Below are 23,517 nucleotides of genomic sequence, written 5' to 3'. Positions count from 1 at the left end.
TTGATGATGACAGCTTTGTAGTAGAGGCTAAAGTCTGGGATTGTGACGCCTCCTGCTTTGGTCTTCTTCTTCAAAATTCCTTTGGCTATTCGGGGCCTTTTGTGGTTCCATATGAATTTTAGGATTGCTTGTTCTAATTTCGAGAAGAATGCTGGTGCAATTTTGATTGGGATTGCATTGAATGTGTAGATAGCTTTGGGTAGTATTGACATTTTGACAATATTTATTTTTCCAATCCATGAGCAGGGAATGTCTTTCCATTTCTTTAAGTCTTCTTCAATTACCTTCATAAGCTTTCTATAGTTTTCAGCATACAGATCCTTTACATCTTTGGTTAGATTTATTCCTAGGTATTTTATGCTTCTTGGTGCAATTGTGAATGGGATCATTTTCTTTATTTGTCTTTCTGTTGCTTCATTGTTAGTGTATAAGAATGCAACTGATTTCTGGACATTGATTTTGTATCCTGCAACTTTGCTGAATTCATGTATCAGTTCTAGCAGACTTTTGGTGGAGTCTATCGGATTTTCCATGTATAATATCATGTCATCTGCAAAAAGCGAAAGCTTGATTTCATCTTTGCCAATTTTGATGCCTTTGATTTCCTTTTGTTGTCTGATTGCTGATGCTAGAACTTCCAGCACTATGTTAAACAACAGCAGTGAGAGTGGGCATCCCTGTCGTGTTCCTGATCTCAGGGAAAAAGCTCTCAGTTTTTCCCCGTTGAGGATGATGTTAGCTGTGGGCTTTTCATAAATGGCTTTTATGATCTTTAAGTATGTTCCTCCTATCCCGACTTTCTCAAGGGTTTTTATTAAGAAAGGGTGCTGGATTTTGTCAAAGGCCTTTTCTGCATCGATTGACAGGATCATATGGTTCTTCTCTTTTTTTTTGTTAATGTGATGTATCACGTTGATTGATTTGCGAATGTTGAACCAGCCCTGCATCCCAGGAATGAATCCCACTTGATCATGGTGAATAATTCTTTTTATATGCTGTTGAATTCGATTTGCTAGTATCTTATTGAGAATTTTTGCATCCATATTCATCAGGGATATTGGCCTGTAGTTCTCTTTTTTTACTGGGTCTCTGTCTGGTTTAGGAATCAAAGTAATACTGGCTTCATAGAAGGAGTCTGGAAGTTTTCCTTCCCTTTCTATTTCTTGGAATAGCTTGAGAAGGATAGGTATTATCTCTGCTTTAAATGTCTGGTAGAACTCCCCTGGGAAGCCATCTGGTCCTGGACTCTTATTTGTTGGGAGATTTTTGATAACCGATTCAATTTCTTCGCTGGTTATGGGTCTGTTCAAGCTTTCTATTTCCTCCTGATTGAGTTTTGGAAGAGTGTGGGTGTTCAGGAATGTGTCCATTTCTTCCAGGTTGTCCAATTTGTTGGCATATAATTTTTCATAGTATTCCCTGATAATTGTTTGTATCTCTGAAGGATTGGTTGTAATAATTCCATTTTCATTCATGATTTTATCTATTTGGGTCATCTCCCTTTTCTTTTTGAGAAGCCTGGCTAGAGGTTTGTCAATTTTGTTTATTTTTTCAAAAAACCAACTCTTGGTTTCGTTGATCTGCTCTACAGTTTTTTTAGATTCTATATTGTTTATTTCTGCTCTGATCTTTATTATTTCTCTTCTTCTGCTGGGTTTAGGCTGCCTTTGCTGTTCTGCTTCTATTTCCTTTAGGTGTGCTGTTAGATTTTGTATTTGGGATTTTTCTTGTTTCTTGAGATAGGCCTGGATTGCAATGTATTTTCCTCTCAGGACTGCCTTCGCTGCGTCCCAAAGCGTTTGGATTGTTGTATTTTCATTTTCGTTTGTTTCCATATATTTTTTGATTTCTTCTCTAATTGCCTGGTTGACCCACTCATTCGTTAGTAGGGTGTTCTTTAACCTCCACGCTTTTGGAGGTTTTCCAGACTTTTTCCTGTGGTTGATTTCAAGCTTCATAGCATTGTGGTCTGAAAGTATGCATGGTATAATTTCAATTCTTGTAAACTTATGAAGGGCTGTTTTGTGACCCAGTATATGATCTATCTTGGAGAATGTTCCATGTGCACTCGAGAAGAAAGTATATTCTGTTGCTTTGGGATGCAGAGTTCTAAATATATCTGTCAAGTCCATCTGATCCAATGTCTCATTCAGGGCCCTTGTTTCTTTATTGACTGTGTGTCTAGATGATCTATCCATTTCTGTAAGTGGGGTGTTAAAGTCCCCTGCAATTACCACATTCTTATCAATAAGGTTGCTTCTGTTTATGAGTAATTGTTTTATATACTTGGGGGCTCCGGTATTCGGCGCATAGACATTTATAATTGTTAGCTCTTCCTGATGGATAGACCCTGTAACTATTATATAATGTCCTTCTTCATCTCTTGTTACAGCCTTTAATTTAAAGTCTAGTTTGTCTGATATAAGTATGGCTACTCCAGCTTTCTTTTGGCTTCCAGTAGCATGATAAATAGTTCTCCATCCCCTCACTCTGAATCTAAAGGTGTCCTCAGGTCTAAAATGAGTCTCTTGTAGACAGCAAATAGATGGGTCTTGTTTTCTTATCCATTCTGATACCCTATGTCTTTTGGTTGGCGCATTTAATCCGTTTACATTCAGTGTTATTATAGAAAGATACGGGTTTAGAGTCATTGTGATGTCTGTATGTTTTATGCTTGTAGTGATGTCTCTGGTACTTTGTCTCACAGGGTCTCCCTTAGGATCTCTTGTAGGGCTGGTTTAGTGGTGACAAATTCCTTCAGTTTTTGTTTGTTTGGGAAGACCTTTATCTCTCCTTCTATTCTAAATGACAGACTTGCTGGATAAAGGATTCTCGGCTGCATATTTTTGCTGTCTAGCACCCTGAAAATCTCGTGCCAATTCTTTCTGGCCTGCCAAGTTTCAAAAGAGAGATCAGTCACGAGTCTTATAGGTCTCCCTTTATATGTGAGGGCACGTTTACCCCTTGCTGCTTTCAGAATTTTCTCTTTATCCTTGTATTTTGCCAGTTTCACTATGATATGTCGTGCAGAAGATCGATTCAAGTTACGTCTGAAGGGAGTTCTCTGTGCCTCTTGGATTTCAATGCCTTTTTCCTTCCCCAGTTCAGGGAAGTTCTCAGCTATTATTTCTTCAAGTACCCCTTCAGCACCTTTCCCTCTCTCTTCCTCCTCTGGAATACCAATTATGCGTATATTATTTCTTTTTAGTGTATCACTTAGTTCTCTAATTTTCCCCTCATACTCCTGGATTTTTTTATCTCTCTTTTTCTCAGCTTCCTCTTTTTCCATAACTTTATCTTCTAGTTCACCTATTCTCTCTTCTGCCTCTTCCATCCGAGCTGTGGTGGTTTGCATTTTGTTTTGCATTTCCTTTAAAGCGTTTTTCAGCTCCTCGTGACTGTTCCTTAGTCCCTTGATCTCTGTAGCAAGAGATTCTCTGCTGTCCTGTATACTGTTTTCCAGCCCAGCGATTAATTTTATGACTATTATTCTAAATTCACTTTCTGTTATATTATTTAAATCCTTTTTGATCAGCTCATTAGCTGTTGTTATTTCCTGGAGATTCTTCTGAGGGGAATTCTTCCGCTTGGTCATTTTGGATAGTCCCTGGTGTGGTGAGGACCTGCAGGGCACTTCCCCTGTGCTGTGGTGTATAACTGGAGTTGGTGGGCGGGGCCGCAGTCAGTCCTGATGTCTGCCCCCAGCCCACCGCTGGGGCCACAGTCAGACTGGTGTGTGCCTTCTCTTCCCCTCTCCTAGGGGCGGGATTCACTGTGGGGTGGCGTGGCCCGTCTGGGCTACTTGCACACTGCCAGGCTTGTGATGCTGGGGATCTGGCGTATTAGCTGGGGTGGGAAGGCAAGGTGCACGGCGGGAGGGGGGGCAGGCTTAGCTCGCTTCTCCTTAGGTGATCCACTTCAGGAGGGGCCCTGTGGCAGCCGGAGGGAGTCAGATCCGCTGCCGGAGGTTTGGCTCCACAGAAGCACAGAGTTGGGTGTTTGCTCGGAGCGAGCAATTTCCCTGGCCGGAACCGGTTCCCTTTGGGATTTTGGCTGGGGGATGGGCGGGGGAGATGGCGCTGGCGAGCGCCTTTGTTCCCTGCCAAACTGAGCTCTGTCGTCCGGAGGCTCCGCAGCTCACCCTCCCTTTGTCCTCCAGCCTTCCCGCTTTCCGAGCAGAGCTGTTAACTTATGACCTCCCAGATGCTAAGTCGCGCTTGCTGTCGGAACACAGTCCGTCAGGCCCCTCCGCTTTTGCAAGCCGGACTCGGGGGCTCTGCTTGGCTGGCGAGCCGCCCCTCCGCCCCGGCTCCCTCCCGCCAGTCCGTGGAGCGCGCACCGCCTCGCCGCCCTTCCTACCCTCTTCCGTGGGCCTCTCGTCTGCACTTGGGTCCGGTGACTCCGTTCTGCTAATCCTTTGGCGGTTTTCTGGGTTATTTAGGTAGGTGTAGGTGGAATCTAAGTGATCAGCAGGACGCGCGGTGAGCCCAGAGTCCTCCTACGCCGCCATCTTCTGACCGACCCATATCTCCAGTTTTTAACCCATAGTAGTGTTTAATAAGTAGTTGTTGAATTGAAAACTAGAAGTGTTTTATTTAACAAATAAAAAAGTCAAGAGGTCCCCTAAATCTGTATAGTTGAACACTTTAGCAAGCTTGAAGTGCTTGAACCTTCAATGGCATCAACACTTGATTAAAAATTTCTCTTGGAGTGCCTGTGTGGCTCAGTCAGTTGGGCATCTGACTTCAGCTCAGGCCATGATCTTGCAGTTTGTGGATTCGAGCCCCACGTCGGGCTCTGTGCTGAAAGCTCAGTGCCTGGAGCCTGCTTTGGATTCTCTCTCCCCCTCTCTGCCCCTCTTCCCTCTCAAAAATAAATAAACATTAAAAAAATAATAAAAATAAAAATTTCTCTTTAATGCCATTTTGTTGCTTCCAATTATAGTAGGAAAAAAAGGGGGATTTTCTAATATGATACAATGCTATACCTCAATGAGCAATTATAATAGATTTAGGGAGAGATATATGAGATGTCTGATTCTAGGGACAGTTAAACATAATTATTAAACATATTTGTTCTGTGATACACTGCTCCCTCCATCCAAGAAGTAGTTCTATTCTATAGTCTTTCCAGTCAATTCAGTAGAGGTCCTATACACTAATAAGTTTAGAGTGCCCCTCTCCCCAAAAATATAATTCAAAGAGTTTTTAAATTACTAAACTGAAAAATAAAAGGAATAATAACAAGTTCTGATTTTTTTTCTGTGATATATATTTGAAATTTAAAAAACTACCAGGGATAAAAATCTTTCACACACTTATTTTCTTATCTTTTTGATCCAGCTCTCCTAGTGTCCTCCCTATGAATATGCAGTTTTTCAGAGCTGAAAATCAGAAATGTTCATCATAAAACTAACTTTTTACCATCCTTTTATTAATGAAGGAGTAGTGAACGTTCGTAGTGATGAGAAACATATGTATTTTCAGTTTGTGGGACTTAAGCACTTTTACAAGAATTTGAAATTCCTGGGAATTTGAAATCTAGAGAGCCCAACGAAGACTTTTCAAACGCCATCAAATCTATTTTCAGAAAAATTATCCAGACTTTTAGATTCCCATTCTAGTGTTCTTTTATTCATACTTAGTGTTTCAATACAATCCTAATTTTTCCATAGCATTTTCCCCTTATGTATAATGAGAGGAGAAAATATTATCACTCAAGTATTTATTGAATCTCTATTATACATTGAGAATTACATGAGGTGTCATGAGAAATGAAAAAAAAAAGGGACAGGAAGAATTATTCCTGCCAGCTATGAATTTATTACATTGTTACTATTGATTATAGAAAAACTAGCTGTATAGAGGCTAGAAATAATTATGCTAAATATCATTAATTATAATGATAATAATCCAAACTCTCATTTGTATTGCACTTTAGAGTTTATAAAAATATAATCTCATTTATCCTCATAGTCCTATGTAAATTATCTATTCCATTTAAGTGTTGAGGAAACAGGCTCAGATTGTCTTGAGGTGGCAGAATCTTTGAGTGACAAGGGGAAACAGACTCATCAATTCTTATTTATACAACAGAGCCAAGTGGGAAATTGTTTAAAAATGGAAATTCTTATAGTAAGTTAAACACAGAAAATCTTTTAGTAACTTAATATTGAAAAGTTGTACAAGAAGGTTTAATGTCATCAAACATATGATATTAAAATGATAAAAGGCTCAACCAAAGGAGGAGCCTCTCATTTTATTTTTTAACAACTTTATTGTTGTGATGGCATCCTATAAATTATGCATATTTAAATGATGACAAATGTTAACTTGGCTTATTATAGCAATCATTTCATAATATATACAAATATTGAATCATTATGTTGCACAGCTGAAACTAATATAATATTATATGTCAATAATGCCTCAATTAAAAGAAAATAAAGTGCATGATTTGATGAGTTTTACACATATACACCTGTGAAAACATCACCACAGTTAAGATAATGAACATATTTGTCATCCCTGAAAGTTTTCTCCTGCCCTTTTGTAGTCTCTCCTTTCTGCCCCTTCCCACCCCTACTCCCCTTTTCCCAGGCAGCCATTGATCCATGTTCTGTCACTGTAGATTAACTTGCCTTTTCTGTGATTTCATATAAGTGCAACCACATATTATGTATTCCTTTTTTTCCCTCTGGCTCATTTTACTCAGTATTCCTTTTTACCAATGAGAAGTATTTCCTAAGATGGATATAACACGGTTTGTTTCTCCATTCATCTGGTGATGAACTTTTAGGTTGTTTTCAGATTTCAGGTATTATAAATAGAGCTGTTACGAGCATTTGTTTACAAGTCTTTATATGGACATATGCTTTTATTTCTCTTGGATAAATATTTAGGAGTGGAATGGCTAGATTAACTTTTTAAGAGGTTGCCAAACTGTTTTTCAAAGGGATTGTATCACTTTCCAAAAGGGAAGTACATTTACATTTCTGCCAGCGTTATATATAAGTAATAATTTTTCCATATCCTCACCAACACTTGATGTGGTCAGTCTTTTTAATTTTAGCCATTTTAATAGGCATATAATAGTGATTTCAATTTCTGTTTCTCTAAGAAATAATGATATGGTCGTCTTTTCTTCTGCTTGTTTGCCATCTGTGAGGTGCATGTTTACATCTTCTGTTGATTTTTATTGTCACTTTCTTATTATTGACGTATCAATTCATTATGTATTCTGAATATAAGTTCTTCATATGATATATAATTTGAAAATATTTTCTTCCAGTGTCTGCCATGTTTTTTTCTCTCTGTTAACAAGATCTTTCAAAGAGCAGCAATTTTTAATTTTGATGTAAGCAATTTATCAACTTCGTTTTTAAAGGATTGTGCTTTTGGCATCATATGTTAGAAATATTTGCCTAATTCAAGGTTGCAAAGGTTTTCCCTACATTTTCTTCTGTTTGTTTTATGGTTTTATTTATTTTTTATTTTTTTAATGTTTATTTATTTTTGAGAGAGAGAAATAGAGTGGGAGCAGGGGAGAGACAGAGAGAGAGGGAGACACAGAATCTGAAGTAGGCTCCAGGCTGAGCTGTCAGCATGGAGCCTGAGGCAGGCCTCGAGCTCACAAATGGTGAGATCATGACCTGAGATGAAGTCAGAGCCACCTGACTGAGCCACCTCACCACCCCTGTAGTTTTAGATTTTACACTTAGGTCTATAACCCATTCTGTGTTAATTTTTGTATATCATGCCAAAAATTTCACTTTAATATCAGATAAATTTTCCAATTCGATTGTGGGGTAATTTGCCAAGAAAAGTTGTGGAAATTGTTCTCCTGGGGTCATTTGCACTACAACTGGAAAAACATTAAGGAATTGACCAAGGAGGGGCGCCTGGGTGGCTCAGTCAGTTAGGCATCTGACTTCGGCTCAGGTCATGATCTCACAGCTCGTGAGTTTGAGCCCCGCGTCAGGCTCTGTGCTGACAGCTCTGAGCCTGGAGCCTGCTTCAGATTCTGTGCCTCCCTCTCTCTGCCCCAACCACTCGCATTCTGTCTCTGTCTCTCTCAAAAATAAACATTAAAAAAATTGTAATTGTCCAAGGAAACAGCTCCGCATGTGCAGAATATGGTTTCGGTAGAATGTGCTTTCTGTTATGCCATTTGCCTATTTTCTGACTGCTGGCTTTTCTGAAACAATTTTGATCCTATCAAGGTAGGTAAAAATCCCTAAAATTTACAGGTTGGTGAATTTCACACAGTCTAAGGCTACTGAATAATATTTTCGAGCATATTTTAACTGCTACTAGCTTATCCCCTTGAAAGTATCAGAGGCACAGCTTTCTCCCCAATCCACTGGCAAATTCCATGTATCTCCTTTGAGTAGCCTATTCTTTCTACTCTTGTGATGCTCTAATTGATGTCTGGGGTATTTTAGACTTTTCTTGAATTCATCTACTCCATTTTTCGAGGAGAAGATTCTCTTGAGTACTAACCATTATACTGGGTTTTAGCTGAGAGATAGTATCATTCAAAAAATGATAACTTACTGTCATACCCATTGTTTCATGGTAGATTCCTTTTTTGTAGTTTAATCTTTATAATTAAATGTTTGACTAGGTGAAAGATAAGCTATCAGAGTTCTATTTAGAATAATAACTAATGCCTTCTTATTCAAAATTGGGGTCATGACCCTTAGGAAGTCCTAGAGTGTTTTTTTTTTTGAAATATGGAAATTTGAGGCACTTAGATGGCTCAGTGGTTTAAGCATCTGACTCTTGATTTCAGCTCATGTCAGGATCTCATGGTTTGTGAGTTCAAGCCCTGCATTGGGCTTTGTGCTGACAGTGCAGAGCCTACTTGGAATTTTCTCTCTCTCCATCCCTCTCTGCCCCTCCCCTGCTTGCACTCTCTTTCTCTCTCTCAAAATAAATAAACATTTTTTAAAACATGGAAATTTCCAAAATATCTCAAACACCCAAGTTTTGTAGAGCATTTAGCTAGCTTACATGTAACCATCAGGGTTATGTGCCTTTAGAAGAAAGATGGTCTCTCCCATCTCTAGGGTTTCCTGCCCTTTGTCATTCTCTGCCTTGAACATGCTTTAAGGTGTCGATGCAAGCTTGGAATTGAAACATTCAGTGTTATCCCAACTAATACTTATGCTTGAAAAATGAATCACTTGATTTTTGTGTAAGAAAGATGACATGAAATGAAGTGTGGGTTAGAAGAGACTATAGGGGAAAATCTTTAAATACATATATATATATTTATATATTATATGTATGCATATATATAATTTATGTACATCCAGAATTACCAACATAGTATCAAGTAATTATTTTCAAAATTGAAATAATTTGCCAAATTAAATTTGATAGAGGTTTTGCTGATAAGTATAATAGTCCCCTGTCCACACTCCTGCTCTTCCCTCACTCCAGGGATAGTACCAAAGCAGAAAGTACACTTTAGCTGTTAGATTAAAAATTATGTGCATGCTTATTATAGAAAATATCAGAAGCTTGGAATATAGAAAGAAGTGGAAGAAAAATAACCCATATTCTAACTACCTAGAAATAACAATAGTTAATATTTTGATATGTTTAGTCAGGTCTTTTTTTCTGCTGAGTTTCTCAAACATATAGATGTATTACATATATGATTCACAAATCATATTTGCCTCTTAAAAGGATGATAGACACATTTTGATATTTATATTATATTTTGTTGAGTGGGTATAGCATTATCTACCTAATTATTCACACACTTGGATCATTTGGTTTTTAACTGATAAGGTGATATGCAGCACTATGAAGAATTAGGGATATAACCTTACCTAAGTTGTGACTTACATAGTTTGGTCCCATATTTGTGCACAGTTAAAAAGGTACAATCTCAATAGGCAAAAAACAATTGGAAAGGTATTCTGTTCTTTACTCATATCTTTTAAAGTAGTGCTTCTCAAATGTATGCATGCACAAACTTGCTAAAATTCTGATTGCTGGGCTCTACCCTGAAAGATTCTGATTCAGTAGTTATGGGATGGGACCTGAGAACTTGCATTTCTAACACATGCCCAATTGAAACTAATGATTTAAGAGTCACAATCTTAAAAGACATTAAAAGGATCAATTAATGTCCTCTCTCATATTTTTCATACTCCTCTCTTCCCCAAATCTCAGTTCTTAAATTCTCTTGTCTTCCTCCCCAAACTTCCAAGCTCCCAACCCCAGTTTTATAAATCACATGATGTTTACTCTCTGCCAGCCTTTTTCTCCACTTTCCTGGCAACCTCTAGTTCTTGACTTCTTTTACTTTGCTCAGAATCTGTATAACATTAGCATTCTGACCAAGATACACTCATCTCAGAGGTTGTGGGCAGGGATTGAGCTGGGAATGACAGAATTCTCTTTAACTAGGGAGAAATCTAAGAACCCTCCAATATTAATTAACACATTCCATCCCATCACAAGTACTAAAGATTATTTTATTAGAATAAAGCCCCAGGAACATAATTCCTAATAGTCAAAAGATGTGAGGTGATTAAATCTTGATCTAGATCGAGAGATTAAGAGCACAGATGCTAAAGTCTGATGTACATGAGTCCAAATCCCACTTCTGTCATCTGTAGTTGGGAAAGTCAGCCCCAGTGAACTGAGGAAACCTCAGTTTCCTCATATGTAAAGAATAAAAAACAATAGCATCCAACTAATATATGTGATAATAAAAGTAATGCTTAGCAAATTTCCTGGTGCTTGGTAAGAGCTCTATTGATGAAGTTATTATTATTGTCTTTGTTGCTAAACTATTTCCAGAGGGTTATTCCAGATTGACACTCCCATGAATAATGGAGCAGAGTGGTAACTGAGTAGTTATTAGGGTCTAACTACAACACACAGTCTTCATGTCTATGTTGGGGGTGAAAAGAAGTTCTTCCTAAGTAATCAAGAGAGTCTACTAAAATTCAAAATGAACAATGGAGCAAATGATTCACAACATAAGAGACTTACTGGGTGTAATTCAGATTTCATGCAAAGTGAAGCCAAATTAGATGGATAATATCATATCCATTATATTATAATATCCTTTTAATAATTTTCCCACCCTCTGGCCAGAAAGTTCTTCATAGTTTTGGCAATAGTTAAGACCTTAGTATAAATAGTTAAGACCTTAGATCCTGTGCGGTTACCAGTATGTGAATCATAGTAAGTCATTCTCTCTGTTTTTCTCAACCAAGTAACTCGAATTCTATGGATGCTATTATTCTTTCCTTATAGCTTTTGTTTTCCAACTATGCATTCGTACTGTTAACCAAAATCAGCAAAGTGGGAGTTTTATTTTTAAAATTTCTGGTGCCTTATGTGATATTCAGAAAGAAGTCAAATCCTAGCACCTCAGTTTACATTGGACAAATATGTACATAATGAGAACTACATGGTTGCAATATACCTGAATCTAACAGTCCATGAAAATGAACTTTTAAACTCTTGGTGAAATGCACGATAAACTGCAAAACATATTTGATTGTCTAGTTGTTATTGGTGAAATCAGAACAGCCTCAAAATCACAACAGTAATTTGTTTCAGAAGTGGCAACTAACACTTCTATTGCATACATTAAAGTCTATTATTCAGGAGAAACATAAAGTAAATCTTGTGTGAGCTGAGTCGATTTTTGTCTTACCACACAAAAAGGCAGCTGGATAAAGAAGATGACCTTTGTTAAAAGGAAAAAATCTTCAATACCTGGTGTTCACTGCCAGTGGGTGTTCTGGTGTTGGCTCTTAAAAGAAGCAGGAATCCTATTGTCATTTCTTCTAGCTTTAATGATGAAATTTACTTTCAAGTTTGTGTTTCGTCTCGGGCTATAAAAGTTCAGTACCTCCCCAGCACTTGATTCTGGGTCATTTCTTGGGGACCCTCACCATACTCTGAGACAAAATAAGTGGCTACAGATAAAAAAGCTCCAAGCTTCAGCACTCAGTGCTGAAACTGGTACAAGAGCAAGGCTGTTAATAGCAACCAAAATGATTTTGAACTTCGGGAGATTTGCCTTCCTCCTGACTCGCAAGGTTTGGCTCTGACTTAGATTAAAGCTCTTTCTATTCAAATAGAGGTTGTACTGTAGGAGAGGAGGGGAGAAGGAAATAAATTATGAATTATGAAAGCACAAATATGCATGCAAAAGCAATCAGAGGCTTTGAGGGAACAGTATAATTTATAAACCATCCCTAGATATTAAAGTTATATTATTCTTGAGAATTTTAGCAAGAGATTACAGTTGGGTTGACCCAGATTATTAGTAATTGAAGGCAAATGAATACCCTTAGTCTGGTAAGATTCTAGGTGACTATATTTCAGGAAGGAAAATGGATTGTTTAGTTTGTAAAATTGTTCCCATTAAGGGCATAAATATTCTGGGACCCTCAGAATATATAACTAAAGGATCTTTTATATGGCTTTTAGTATATCAATTATGGCCTCTCATGAGGAGAACATTGGTGAACTCTGTTCAGTATATTGCATCCTCTATCTTTCGGGTCTTCTTCTTTCCCTTGGTACATTGTGGAATTGACATAGTAACAACTCTTTCAACGGTTTTGTGAGGTTCACTGTGTATTGGTTCATTCATTATTTCATTCATTTTAATTAATGATATTTCATTCAATTAATTCATACTTCATTAAAGTAATACTTTTTAAAATGCCTGATACAATGCTACGTGCTGGAGATGCTGATATAAAGCAAAATCCCTGGCCTTAAGGAGTTTCCAGTCGATTGAATGGAAGGCCAAAGTTTTCTAACTCATCTACCTCAGAGGTCCCCCAAAAGGTCAACGATGTGTATGGTTTATCTTCTAACCATGCAAATCAGGAATTAACACTCAGGCTGGTTTCTGTAGTGTGGGATAACTTTTGCCTAGGAGTTCACTCATTACACATTAAAGGCAGTCTAGCTGAGAGGAAAGAAGCCCTTCCCTATACTTCCTTCTCCACCCCCATCCCTAATGCTCCTACTGTTGGCAGGTAGAATTTAGATGCCTATACTAGTTTTCATAAGATTTTAGAAAATGGGGGGGTGCCTGGGTGGCTCAGTTGGTTAGGCATCTAACTTCGGCTCAGGTCATGGTCTCATGGTTCATGAGTTCAAGCCCCACGTTGGGCTCTGTGCTGACAGCTCAGAGCCTGGAGCCTGCTTTGGATTCTGTGTCTCCCTCTCTCTCTGTTCCTACCCCACTTGTGTGCGCACTCTCTCTCTCTCTCTCTCTCAAAAATAAATAAAGATTAAAAAAATTTTTTTTAAAGAATTTAGAAAATGAAGGATGGCCTTTCCTTAGGAAATGACTGGGATTCTGTGTTCTAGATACATACTACCTTGTCTTCTCTCTTCTCGCCCTTTTTTTTTTTTTGAAAATGGGCTATATATAGGAAGGAGAAATCATAACCATTAAATCTCAAATAATAGAGACAATTTAAAGTTATTAGGTAAAGACAGATAAAGGGATCTCATTAAAATCCTAACAATCGTAATTTGTATAAGAAGTGAGAAACACTTTCTGAGTCAAGCTATAGAGTAATTCTTAATTGTACAGATAATGGCAATTGGATATTAATGATATAATTCAACATCTTGGCTGAAAATAGAAAATAATATTAGACATTGTTTCCATCGTAATTTCAAGATTTGGTGATGGCAACAAAATAAGACTTGAAATGCTCTACGAGTTGTTTGACTAAACAAAAATTTAGAAAAATCTTTGTTTTAATTTTAATTCCAATATAGTTAACATACAGAATTCTATTAGTTTCAGGTGTACAATATAGTGATTCAGAAATTCTGCACATTACTTAGTGCTCATCATAAGTGTACATTTAATCCTCTTCACCTCTTTCACCCATCCCACTAGCTACCTCCCCTCTGGAAACCATCAGTTTATTCTCTACAGCTAAGAGTCTGTTTATTGGTTTGTCTCTTTTTTTTCCTTGGTTTATTTGTTTTGTTTATGAAATTCAACATATGAGTGAAATTATATGGTATTTGTCTTTCTCTGACTGACTTATTTCATTTAGCATTATACTCTCTAGATCTATCCATGTTGCTGCAAATGGCAAGATTACAGTCTTTTCTGTGACTGTGTAATATTCCATTGTATATACATACTGCCTGTTTATCCATTCATCTATCAAGGGACATGTGGACTGCTTCCATAATTTGGCTATTGTAAAGAATGCTGCTATAAACATTGGAGTGCATGTATTGCTTTGAATTAATGTTCCTGTATTCTTTGGGTAAATATCCAGTAGTGCAACTGCTAGATTGTAGGGTAATTCTATTTTTAACTTTTTGAGGAACCTCCATACTGTTTTCCATAGTGGCTGTACCAGTTTGCATGAGTGCATGAGTATTCCTTTTTTTCCAAGTCCTCACCAACACCTGTTGTTTCTTGTGTTGTTGATTTTAGCCATTCTGACACATGAGGTGATATTTTATTGTAGTTTTGATTTGCATTTCCCTTATAGTAAGTGATGATGAACATCTTTTCATGAGTCTGTTGGCCATCTGGATATATTTGTTAGGGAAATGTCTATGCATGTCTTCTGTCCATTTTAACTGGATTATTTGTGTTTGGGGTATTGAGTTTTATAAGTTCTTTATATAATTTGGATACTAACCCTTTATTGGGTATGTCATTTGCAAATATCTTCTCCCATTCAGTAGGTAGTCTTTTATTTTGTTGATTGTTTCCTTGGCTGTGCAGAAGCTTTTTATTTTGATGGAGTCCCAATAGTTTATTTTTATTTTTGTTTCCCTTGCCTCAGGAGACATATCTAGAGAATGTAGTTACGGCTGATGTCAGAAAAATTAATACCTGTACTCTTTTAGAAGTTTTATGATTTCAGGTCTCACATCTAGTCCTTAATCTATTTTGACTTTATTTTTATGTATGGTATAAGAAAGTGGTCCAGTTTCATTCTTTTGCATGTAGCTGTCCAGTTGCTCAGCACCATTTGTTGAAGAGATTGTCTTTTTCCCATGGTATATCCTTCCCTCCTTTGTTAAAGAATAATTGACCATATAATCATGGGTTTACTTCTGGGCTTTCTGTTCTGTTCTATTGATCTATGTGTCTATATTTGTGCCAATACCACAGTGTTTTGGTTAATACAACTTCGTAGTGTATCTTGAAATCTGGGATTGTGATACCTCAGGTTTTGTTCTTTTTCAAGATTGCATTGGCTCTTTGGGATATTTTGTGGTTCCATACAAACTTTGGGGTTATTCTAATTCTGTGAAAAATGCTGTTAGTATTTTGATAGGGATTGCATTCAGTCTGTAGCCTGATTTGTGTAGTATGGACATTTTAACAGTACTTGCTTGTTCTCCTAATCCATGAGCATGGAATATCTTTCCATTTGTTTACGTGGTCTTAAATTTCTTTTTATCAATGTTTTATAGTTTTAAGAATATAGTTATTTCATGTCCTAAGTTTATACCTAGTTATTTTATTATTTTTGGTGCAATTATAAATGGGATTGTTTTCTTAATTCCTCTTTTGCTACTTCATTATTAGAGTATAGAAATGCAAAGATTTCTATATGTTAATTTTCTATCCTGAAACCTTACCGAATTCATTTATTAGTTTTAAGAGTTTTTAGTGTAGTCTTTAGGATTTTCTGTATATAGTACCACATTTTCTGCAAATAGTGAAAGTTTTACTTCTTCCTTAGCAATTTGGATGCCTTTTATTTCTTTTTCTTATCTGATTATTGTGGTTAGGATTACAGTACTATGTTGAACAGAAGTGGTAAGAGTATACATCCTTGTCTTGTTTTGATTTTAGGGGGAAAACTCACAGTTTTTCACCATCAAGTCTGGTGTTAGTTGTGGGTTTTACATATATGGCTTTTATTATGTTGTGGTATGTTCTCTCCAAGCCTACTTTGTTAAGGGTTTTTATCATGAGTAGATGTTGAACTTCATCAAATGCTTTTTCTGCATCTATTGAAATGATCATATAGTTTTTATCCTCTCATTGATGTGATGTTTCATGTTGAGTGATTTGCATATGTCAAACCACCCTTGCATCCTAGGAATAAATTCCACTTGATCGTGGTGAACGATTTTTTTAAATGTATTGTTGGATTCGGTTGATAATATTTTGCTTGAGGATTTTTCATCTATGTGCATCAGAGATTTTGGCCTGGTAATTCTCTTTTTTGAAGTGTCTTTATCTGGTTTTGGTATCAGGGTAATGCTGGCCTTATAGAATGAATTTGGAAGATTTCCTTTTTCTATTTTTAGAATAGTTTGAGAAGAATAGATATTAACTCTTCTTTAAATGTTTGGGAGAATTCACCTGTGAAGGCATCTGGTTCTGGATTTTTGTTTGTTGGGACTTTATTGATTCCTGATTCAATTTCATTGCTGGTAATCAACCTGTTCACATTTTCTATTTCTTCCTGATTCAGTTTTGGGAAGTTATATGTTTCTAGGAATTTATTCATTTCTTTTAGGTTGTCCAATTTGTTGGGATATAATTTTTCACAATATTTTCTTATAATCCTTTGTATTTCTGTAGTGTTGATTGTTAGTTCTCCTTTCTCATTTCTGAATTTATTTGAGTACTCTTCTTTTCTTCTTTCTTTCTTTCTTTTTTCATGAATCTGGCTAAAGTTTTATCAATTTTGTTGTAAATGAACCAGAACCAGCTCCTGGTTTTATTGATATATTCTATTGTGTTTTTAAAATGTTTATTTCGGGGGCGCCTGGGTGGCGCAGTCGGTTGGGCGTCCGACTTCAGCCAGGTCACGATCTCGCGGTCCGTGAGTTCGAGCCCCGCGTCAGGCTCTGGGCTGATGGCTCAGAGCCTGGAGCCTGTTTCCGATTCTGTGTCTCCCTCTCTCTCTGCCCCTCCCCCGTTCATGCTCTGTCTCTCTCTGTCCCAAAAATAAATAAACATTAAAAAATTTTTTAAAATGTTTATTTCGTTTGATAGAGAGAAGGGGGAGGGGCAGAGGGAGAGAATTCCAAGCAGACTCCACATTGTCAGTGTAGAGCCTGATGTGGGACTTAATCTCACAAACTGAGATCATGACCTAAGCCTAAATCCAGAGTCATAGGCTTAACCAACTGAGTCATTCGGGCACTCGTGTTCTATAATTTTTTAAATTTCCTTTTCATTTATTTCTGCTCTAATCTTGATTATTTCCTTTCTTCTACTGATTTAGGTTTTGTTTGTTCCTTTTCTAGTTCCTTTAGGTGTAAGGTTAGGTTGTTTGAGTTTTTTCTTGCTTCTTGAGGTAGGCCTGTATTGTATAAACTTCCCTCTTAGAACAGTTTTTGCTGTATCTTAAAGATTTTGGACCATTGTATTTTCATTTTCACTTACCTCCATGTATGTTTTATTTTTGTTTTTATTTCTTGGTTGACCCATTTATTATTTAGTAACATGTTATTTAACTTCCATGTACTCATGTTCTTTCTAGATTATTTCTTGTTGATGATTTTTAGTTTCATAGCATTGTGGTCAGAAAAGATGCATGGTATGACCTCAATCTTTTGAATTTGTTCAGACTTGTGTTGTGGCCTAATATGCTAATATATTCTGAAGAATGTTCCATGTACATTTGAAAAGAATATATATTCTGCTGTTTTAGGATGGAATGTTCTGATTATATCTATTAAGTCCATCTGGTCCAATGTGTCATTCAAAGCCACGGTTTCATTGTGGATGTTCTGTCTGGATGATCTATCCATTGATGTAAGTAAGGTGTTAAAAGTCCCCTGCTATTATTGTATTAATACAAGTTACTTCCTTTTGTTTGCTTGTTTATTTTATTTTTGAGAGAGATAAACAGAGCATGAGTGGGAGAGGGACAGAGAGAGAGGGAGACACAGAATCTGAAGCAGACTCCGGGCTCCAGGCTCCAAGCGAGCTGTCAGCACAGAGCCCGATGCAAGGCTCAAACTCACAAACTGTGAGATCATGACCTGAGCTGAAGTCAGATGCTTAACCGACTGAGTCACCCAGGTGCCTCTACTTCCTTTACATTTGTTATTAGCTGCTTTATGTATTTGGGTGCTCTCATTTTGGGTGCATAAATATTTACAGTTATATATTCTTGTTGGATTGCTCCATTCATGATTATGTAGGGTCCTTCTTTGTTTCTTGTTACAGTCTTTGTTTTAAAGTCTATTTTGTCCAATATAAATACTGCTACCCCAGCTTTCTTTTCACATCCACTTGCATGATAAATACTTTTCCATCGCTTCACTTTCAATCTGCAAGTGTCTTTAGGTCTAAAATGAGACTCTTGTAAGCAGCATATAGATGGGTCTTCTTCTTCTTCTTTTTTTAAATCCATTCTATAACCCTATGTCTTTTGATTGGAATGGTTAGTCTATTTACATTCAAAGTAGTTGTTGATAGATATGTACTTATTACCATTTTATTGTTTGATTTACAAAATTTTTTGTAGTTCTTCATGTTCCTTTCTTGTTCTCTCATGGTTTGTTGGCTTTCTTGAGTGATATACTTGGATTCCTTTCTCTTTACTTTTTGCACATCTATTACTGGTTTTGATTTTTGGTTACCATTAGGTTGATATACAACACCTTATGCAGATAGCAGTCTGTATCAAGTTGACGGTTGCTTAAGTTTGAACCCATTTTTTACTCATTTACCCCTTCATGTTTTAGGTATATGATGTCATACTTTGCATCCTTTTATTTTGTGAATTCTTTGACTGATTTTTTACACATATACTTATTTTTTAATACTTTTGTACTTCATACTTTTTTTACTCCTACCTATGATCTTTCCTTTCACTCAAAGAGTTCCCTTAACATTTCTTGTAAATCTGATTTAGTGGTCATGAATTCCTTTAACTTTTGTTTTTCTGGGAAACACTTTAGGTCTCCTTCTATTCTGAATGATAGCCTTGCTGAATGAAGTATTTTTGGCTGCAGGTTTTTCTCTTTCAGCATTTTGAATATAATACGCTACTCCCTTCTGGCCTGCAAAGTTTGTGCTGAAAAACCAGTGGATAGCCTTACATGATTTCCCTTGTATGTAACAGTTTTCTTTTCTCTTGCTGCTTTTAAAATTCTCTCTTTATCACTACTTTTTGTCATTTTAATGCCATGTATTTTGGTGTAGACCTCCTTGGGTTGATTTTGTTGGGGGCTCTTTGTACCTCCTAGATCTGGATTTCTGTTTCCTGCCCCAGATTTGGGAAGTTTTCAGTTGTTATTTCTTCAAATATATTTTATGACATCTGTTCTCTCTTCTCCTTCTGTGGTCCCTATGATGCGAATGTTATTACTCTTGATGCTGTCACTGAGTTTCCTAAATCTATATTCTTTTTCTATTATTTTTTCTCTCTCTCTTGTTCAGCTTGATTGCTTTCCATTACTCTGTCCTCTAGGTCAAAGCTCCATTTCTCTCCTTCCTCTAGTCTACTATTCATTACATCTAATGTATTTTAAATACGCAATTTCTTCATCTCTTATTGGTTTTTATGTTTTCTATCTCTTCATTGAGGGCCTCAGTGAGGTGCTCCAGTCTTTTCTCTAGTCCATTGAGTATCTTTATGACCATTCATTTAAATTCTCTGTCAGGCATATTACTTATTTTTATTTAGGTCTCTTGCTGTGATTTTGTCCTGTTCTTTCATTTGGGACATATTCCTCTGTTTCCTCACTTTGTCTAGCTCTCTGTGTTTGTTTCTTTGTGTTATGAAAGTCAGCTATGTCTTCTGCTCTTGAAAGTAATGGCCTCATGAAGAAGCCCTGTAGTGCTCTGATGTGAAATATCTCCTGTTCACCAGAACCTGGTGCTTCAGGGGTTTCTTATGTGTCTTGTGTGTGCCCTTGTGTTGTGCATGATCCACTTTTGCCTTCATTCCAGTCATCTGCAATGGCATTCTTAGTCTATCGCAGGCAGGGTTTGGTCCCTGTGTTGTTAGTAGGCCAATGTGAGGTCACCTTGGGCTTGGATTGAGTCAGACCAGGCATTTTCCAGAGGTACAGTGACATAGAATTGCAGGGCACTTTTCCTTGTGCTGTCCCCTGAGAAGTTTTCATTGATGGGGAGAACATGCCTTCAGACCATATGTCTACTCCCTGCCCACTGCTGGGGTCCCAGTAGGAGTGGTATATGTGGTTAACTTCCCCTCTCCCTGGGGCAGGAGTAGGAGTCCCAGTAGGAGTGGTATATGGGGTCCCAGTAGGAGTGGTATATGTGGTTGTTAACTTCCCCTTTCTCTGAGGCAGGAGTCACTTTATAGTGGTGCTGGCTTTATTAGGGATGTTTGCACACTGCCAGGCTTGTGGCACTGCTTTGAATGGGCTGCTACCAAGAGCATATTGGAGGAGGCCAGTCTGCAGTGGAATGCAGGGGCAGGGCACACTGTTAGCATGTTAGATAGGGCATGTTGGCAATGCACTGGTTCCTGTAGGTATCTGTGTGTCTAGACTAGGGGATGTAGGAAGCAAATGGCACCTACTAGCTTCTTTATTCCTAGAGAATTCACCCAATGCTCCCTGCCCCTCCAGCACACACTCTGAGATTAGTAAACAGATCTTCCTCTGGTATACCCCAGGCATTTTCCAAACTGCTGCTTCTATGCTCTGTCTCCAGGGGCTGTTAATTGTGCTCTTAAAAAGCTGGGACTCAGTTTCCTCTTACCCTACTGGCTTTCCCACAAGCCAGCTGATTTTTAAAGTTCCAGGTGTTAAGCCCCACTGATTGTAAGAACTCACAAAATTCATTCCCTCTCATTTTCAAAGCCAAATGTTATGAGGATTCATCTCCCCCATGCGAGTTCCTTATGCCTGGGTTGCCTGGCATGGGGATTGCTCCTCTCCCCTCTCTGTTCCAGTGGAATCACTGTTCCCTCCTGCAGACAATCCCACAGGTCCCTTTAGCTCCAGACCACGTCTCTGCCTTTCCTCACCAATGTGGCTCTTCTCCACATGTAGCTGTGGAGTCTGTTCTGCCAGCCTTCAGGTAATTTTCTGGGTTGCTTACACTGATGTGGGTGTTATTTAGTTGTATCCATGGGATGAAGCACTCCTAGGATCCTCCCACTCTGCCATCTCCCTGGAATTTAATTTGGAAAATCTTTTTTGGCATTTAAACTAAACATCAATGTGAGTACAGCTTTCCAGTACAGGTCAAAAAATAAACAATTAGTAAAATATGACACTGCTAAGACTATACATCATATTTTGGATTTGGACAACAAAATGTATTGTTTTAAACTTAAAGTAATGAAAAATGTATGCATATTGCAAAAAGTTAAAGTACACAAAAGTATTTAGACCTCCATCACTTAAACTCATTAAACTCAAAGACCTCCATCACTTATGTTCCAAATTATCCTATTCTTTCCCCACCCCCATTTCTCACTTCCTTTCACAAAATGGAAATTCTATTACCAGTGTGGTATATATCCTTTTTGTGACATTTATATACATATATGTGTGTATGTATGTACATACGTTTAAGTAAAGATTGTTTTTCTCATATATGTGATTATATCATTCTACAATCTGATTTTTTTGGCTTACTATAAGTCTAAGAGATTGCTAAGTATCAGAGCATGTTTATTTTCATTCTTTCTAATTGATACATTGTATTTTGTACTAGATATACTATAATCTACCTAATCATTCCTTTTAATATGATTGCTTGTATGGCTTATTGCTTTTCACTATTATAAGCTTTTCTGAAATGAACACCTTTGCACATTCATAGCTGAGTATATGTATATATGTGTATTTTTTTAAGATAAATTTTAAAGTGGAGTATTTAGATTTAAAAATACCACCAAAGAGGAGAGCCTGGGTGGCTCAATTGGTTAAGCTTCTGACTTTGGCTCAGGTCATGATCTCATGGTTTGTGGGTTTGAGCCCTGCCTCAGGCTCTGCACTGATACCTCAGAGCCTGGAGCCTGCTTCCGATTCTGTGTCTCCCTCCCTCTCTGCCCCTCCCCACTCACTCTGTCTCTCTCACTGTCTCTCAAAAATAAATAAACATTTAAAAAAATACCACCAAAGGTCTACCCAAAATGCTATACCAATTTACCCAATATATATGTATGTTAGTGTCCATTTCTATCTTTATCAATACTAGGTAGTATAATTTTTTAAATTTATGACACTTTGGAGATTGTGTATGTTTAATTTCATATATACTTACTTGAATTTTCATAATTATTCATTGTGATTTTTTGTTATACATTATACAGATCCATATTTTTCTCATTATATGTGTGTGTGTGTATAGTGTATATATATACACTATACACACACACACACACACATAAATGTTGTATTTACATGTGTTTACGTGTGTTCTTTTCTTGTCTTTCTACCGGATTGTGTTTTTATTATTAGTTGTAGACTTTAACCTTTGTGAGTTACATAGTTCTATCATGTTTTCCTACGCTGTCATTTGTCTTTATTCTTTCAAGTATGATGTTGGGACATAAAGAGGTTTAACATTTTTATATAATCCAATCTGGTAGTATTTTTATGACTTCTGAATTTAGATCTTGTTTATAAAGCTTTCATCACACCAAGATTATAAAAAATTTCTCCTGCACATTCTTCTAATATTTTTAGTTTATTATTTATATATTTTGTTTAATCCATCTGTAATTTATTTTCATGTATTTTGTTATGTAGGGATCTAACTTAATTTTTATATAAATTTCCTATTTCCAAACAGTATTTATTGATTATTGCATAATTTCTGCTGATTCCTAATGCAGCCATTTCTAAATGTTTATGTGTATTTCTTTCTGGTTTCTTTATTCTATCAAATATATAAGTGCTTACCTCTTTGTCCAAGATACACTACTTAAATATATGTATTTTAAAATTTTGCATTCATATATAAAATGGAAAATTACCAATATTAATTTTTTCTCTTTCTTAAAAGTTTATTGGCTATTCTGGTACATTGTCTCTTCTTTCTGAATTTTTGAATCAGTTTTTCAAGTACTGTAACAAATTCTGCTATACTTTTTGCTTTCCTTATTAACTAATGTTTGTAACAATCACAGAAATTTTATCCTTTCTTACACAACTTTAAAAGTCTTTTTTAGGGGTGCCTGGGTGGCTTGGTCAGTTAAATGTTCAACTCTTGACTTCACCTTAGGCCATGATCTCACAGTCTTGAGATCAAGCCTGTGTCAGACTCCACTTTGAGTGTGGAGCCTATTTAAGATTCTTTCTCTCCCTCTCCTTCTGCCCATCCATGCATACTTGCTCTCTCCAAAAAATTTATTTATTGATTAATAAATAAATAAATAAATAACAAAAAACTAATCTTTAAAAAATTGTTTATACTCTAAATGAATTTCAAATGTGGTTGGAGAACAAAATGATTCCTAAAAACTCTTTATTAACAATTTTTTAATAAGGTCCAGAAAAATGCTTAGCACTTACCTTAAGATCATTTGAAATATTACAACATTTTCAGTGGCAAGTAGAAGTGATCTTT

This window comes from Lynx canadensis, chromosome B4, assembly GCF_007474595.2.
Source record: "Lynx canadensis isolate LIC74 chromosome B4, mLynCan4.pri.v2, whole genome shotgun sequence".
Lineage (NCBI taxonomy): Eukaryota > Metazoa > Chordata > Mammalia > Carnivora > Felidae > Lynx > Lynx canadensis.
The sequence above is the reverse complement of the archived record's forward strand: the minus strand, read 5'-3'. Positions refer to the sequence as shown.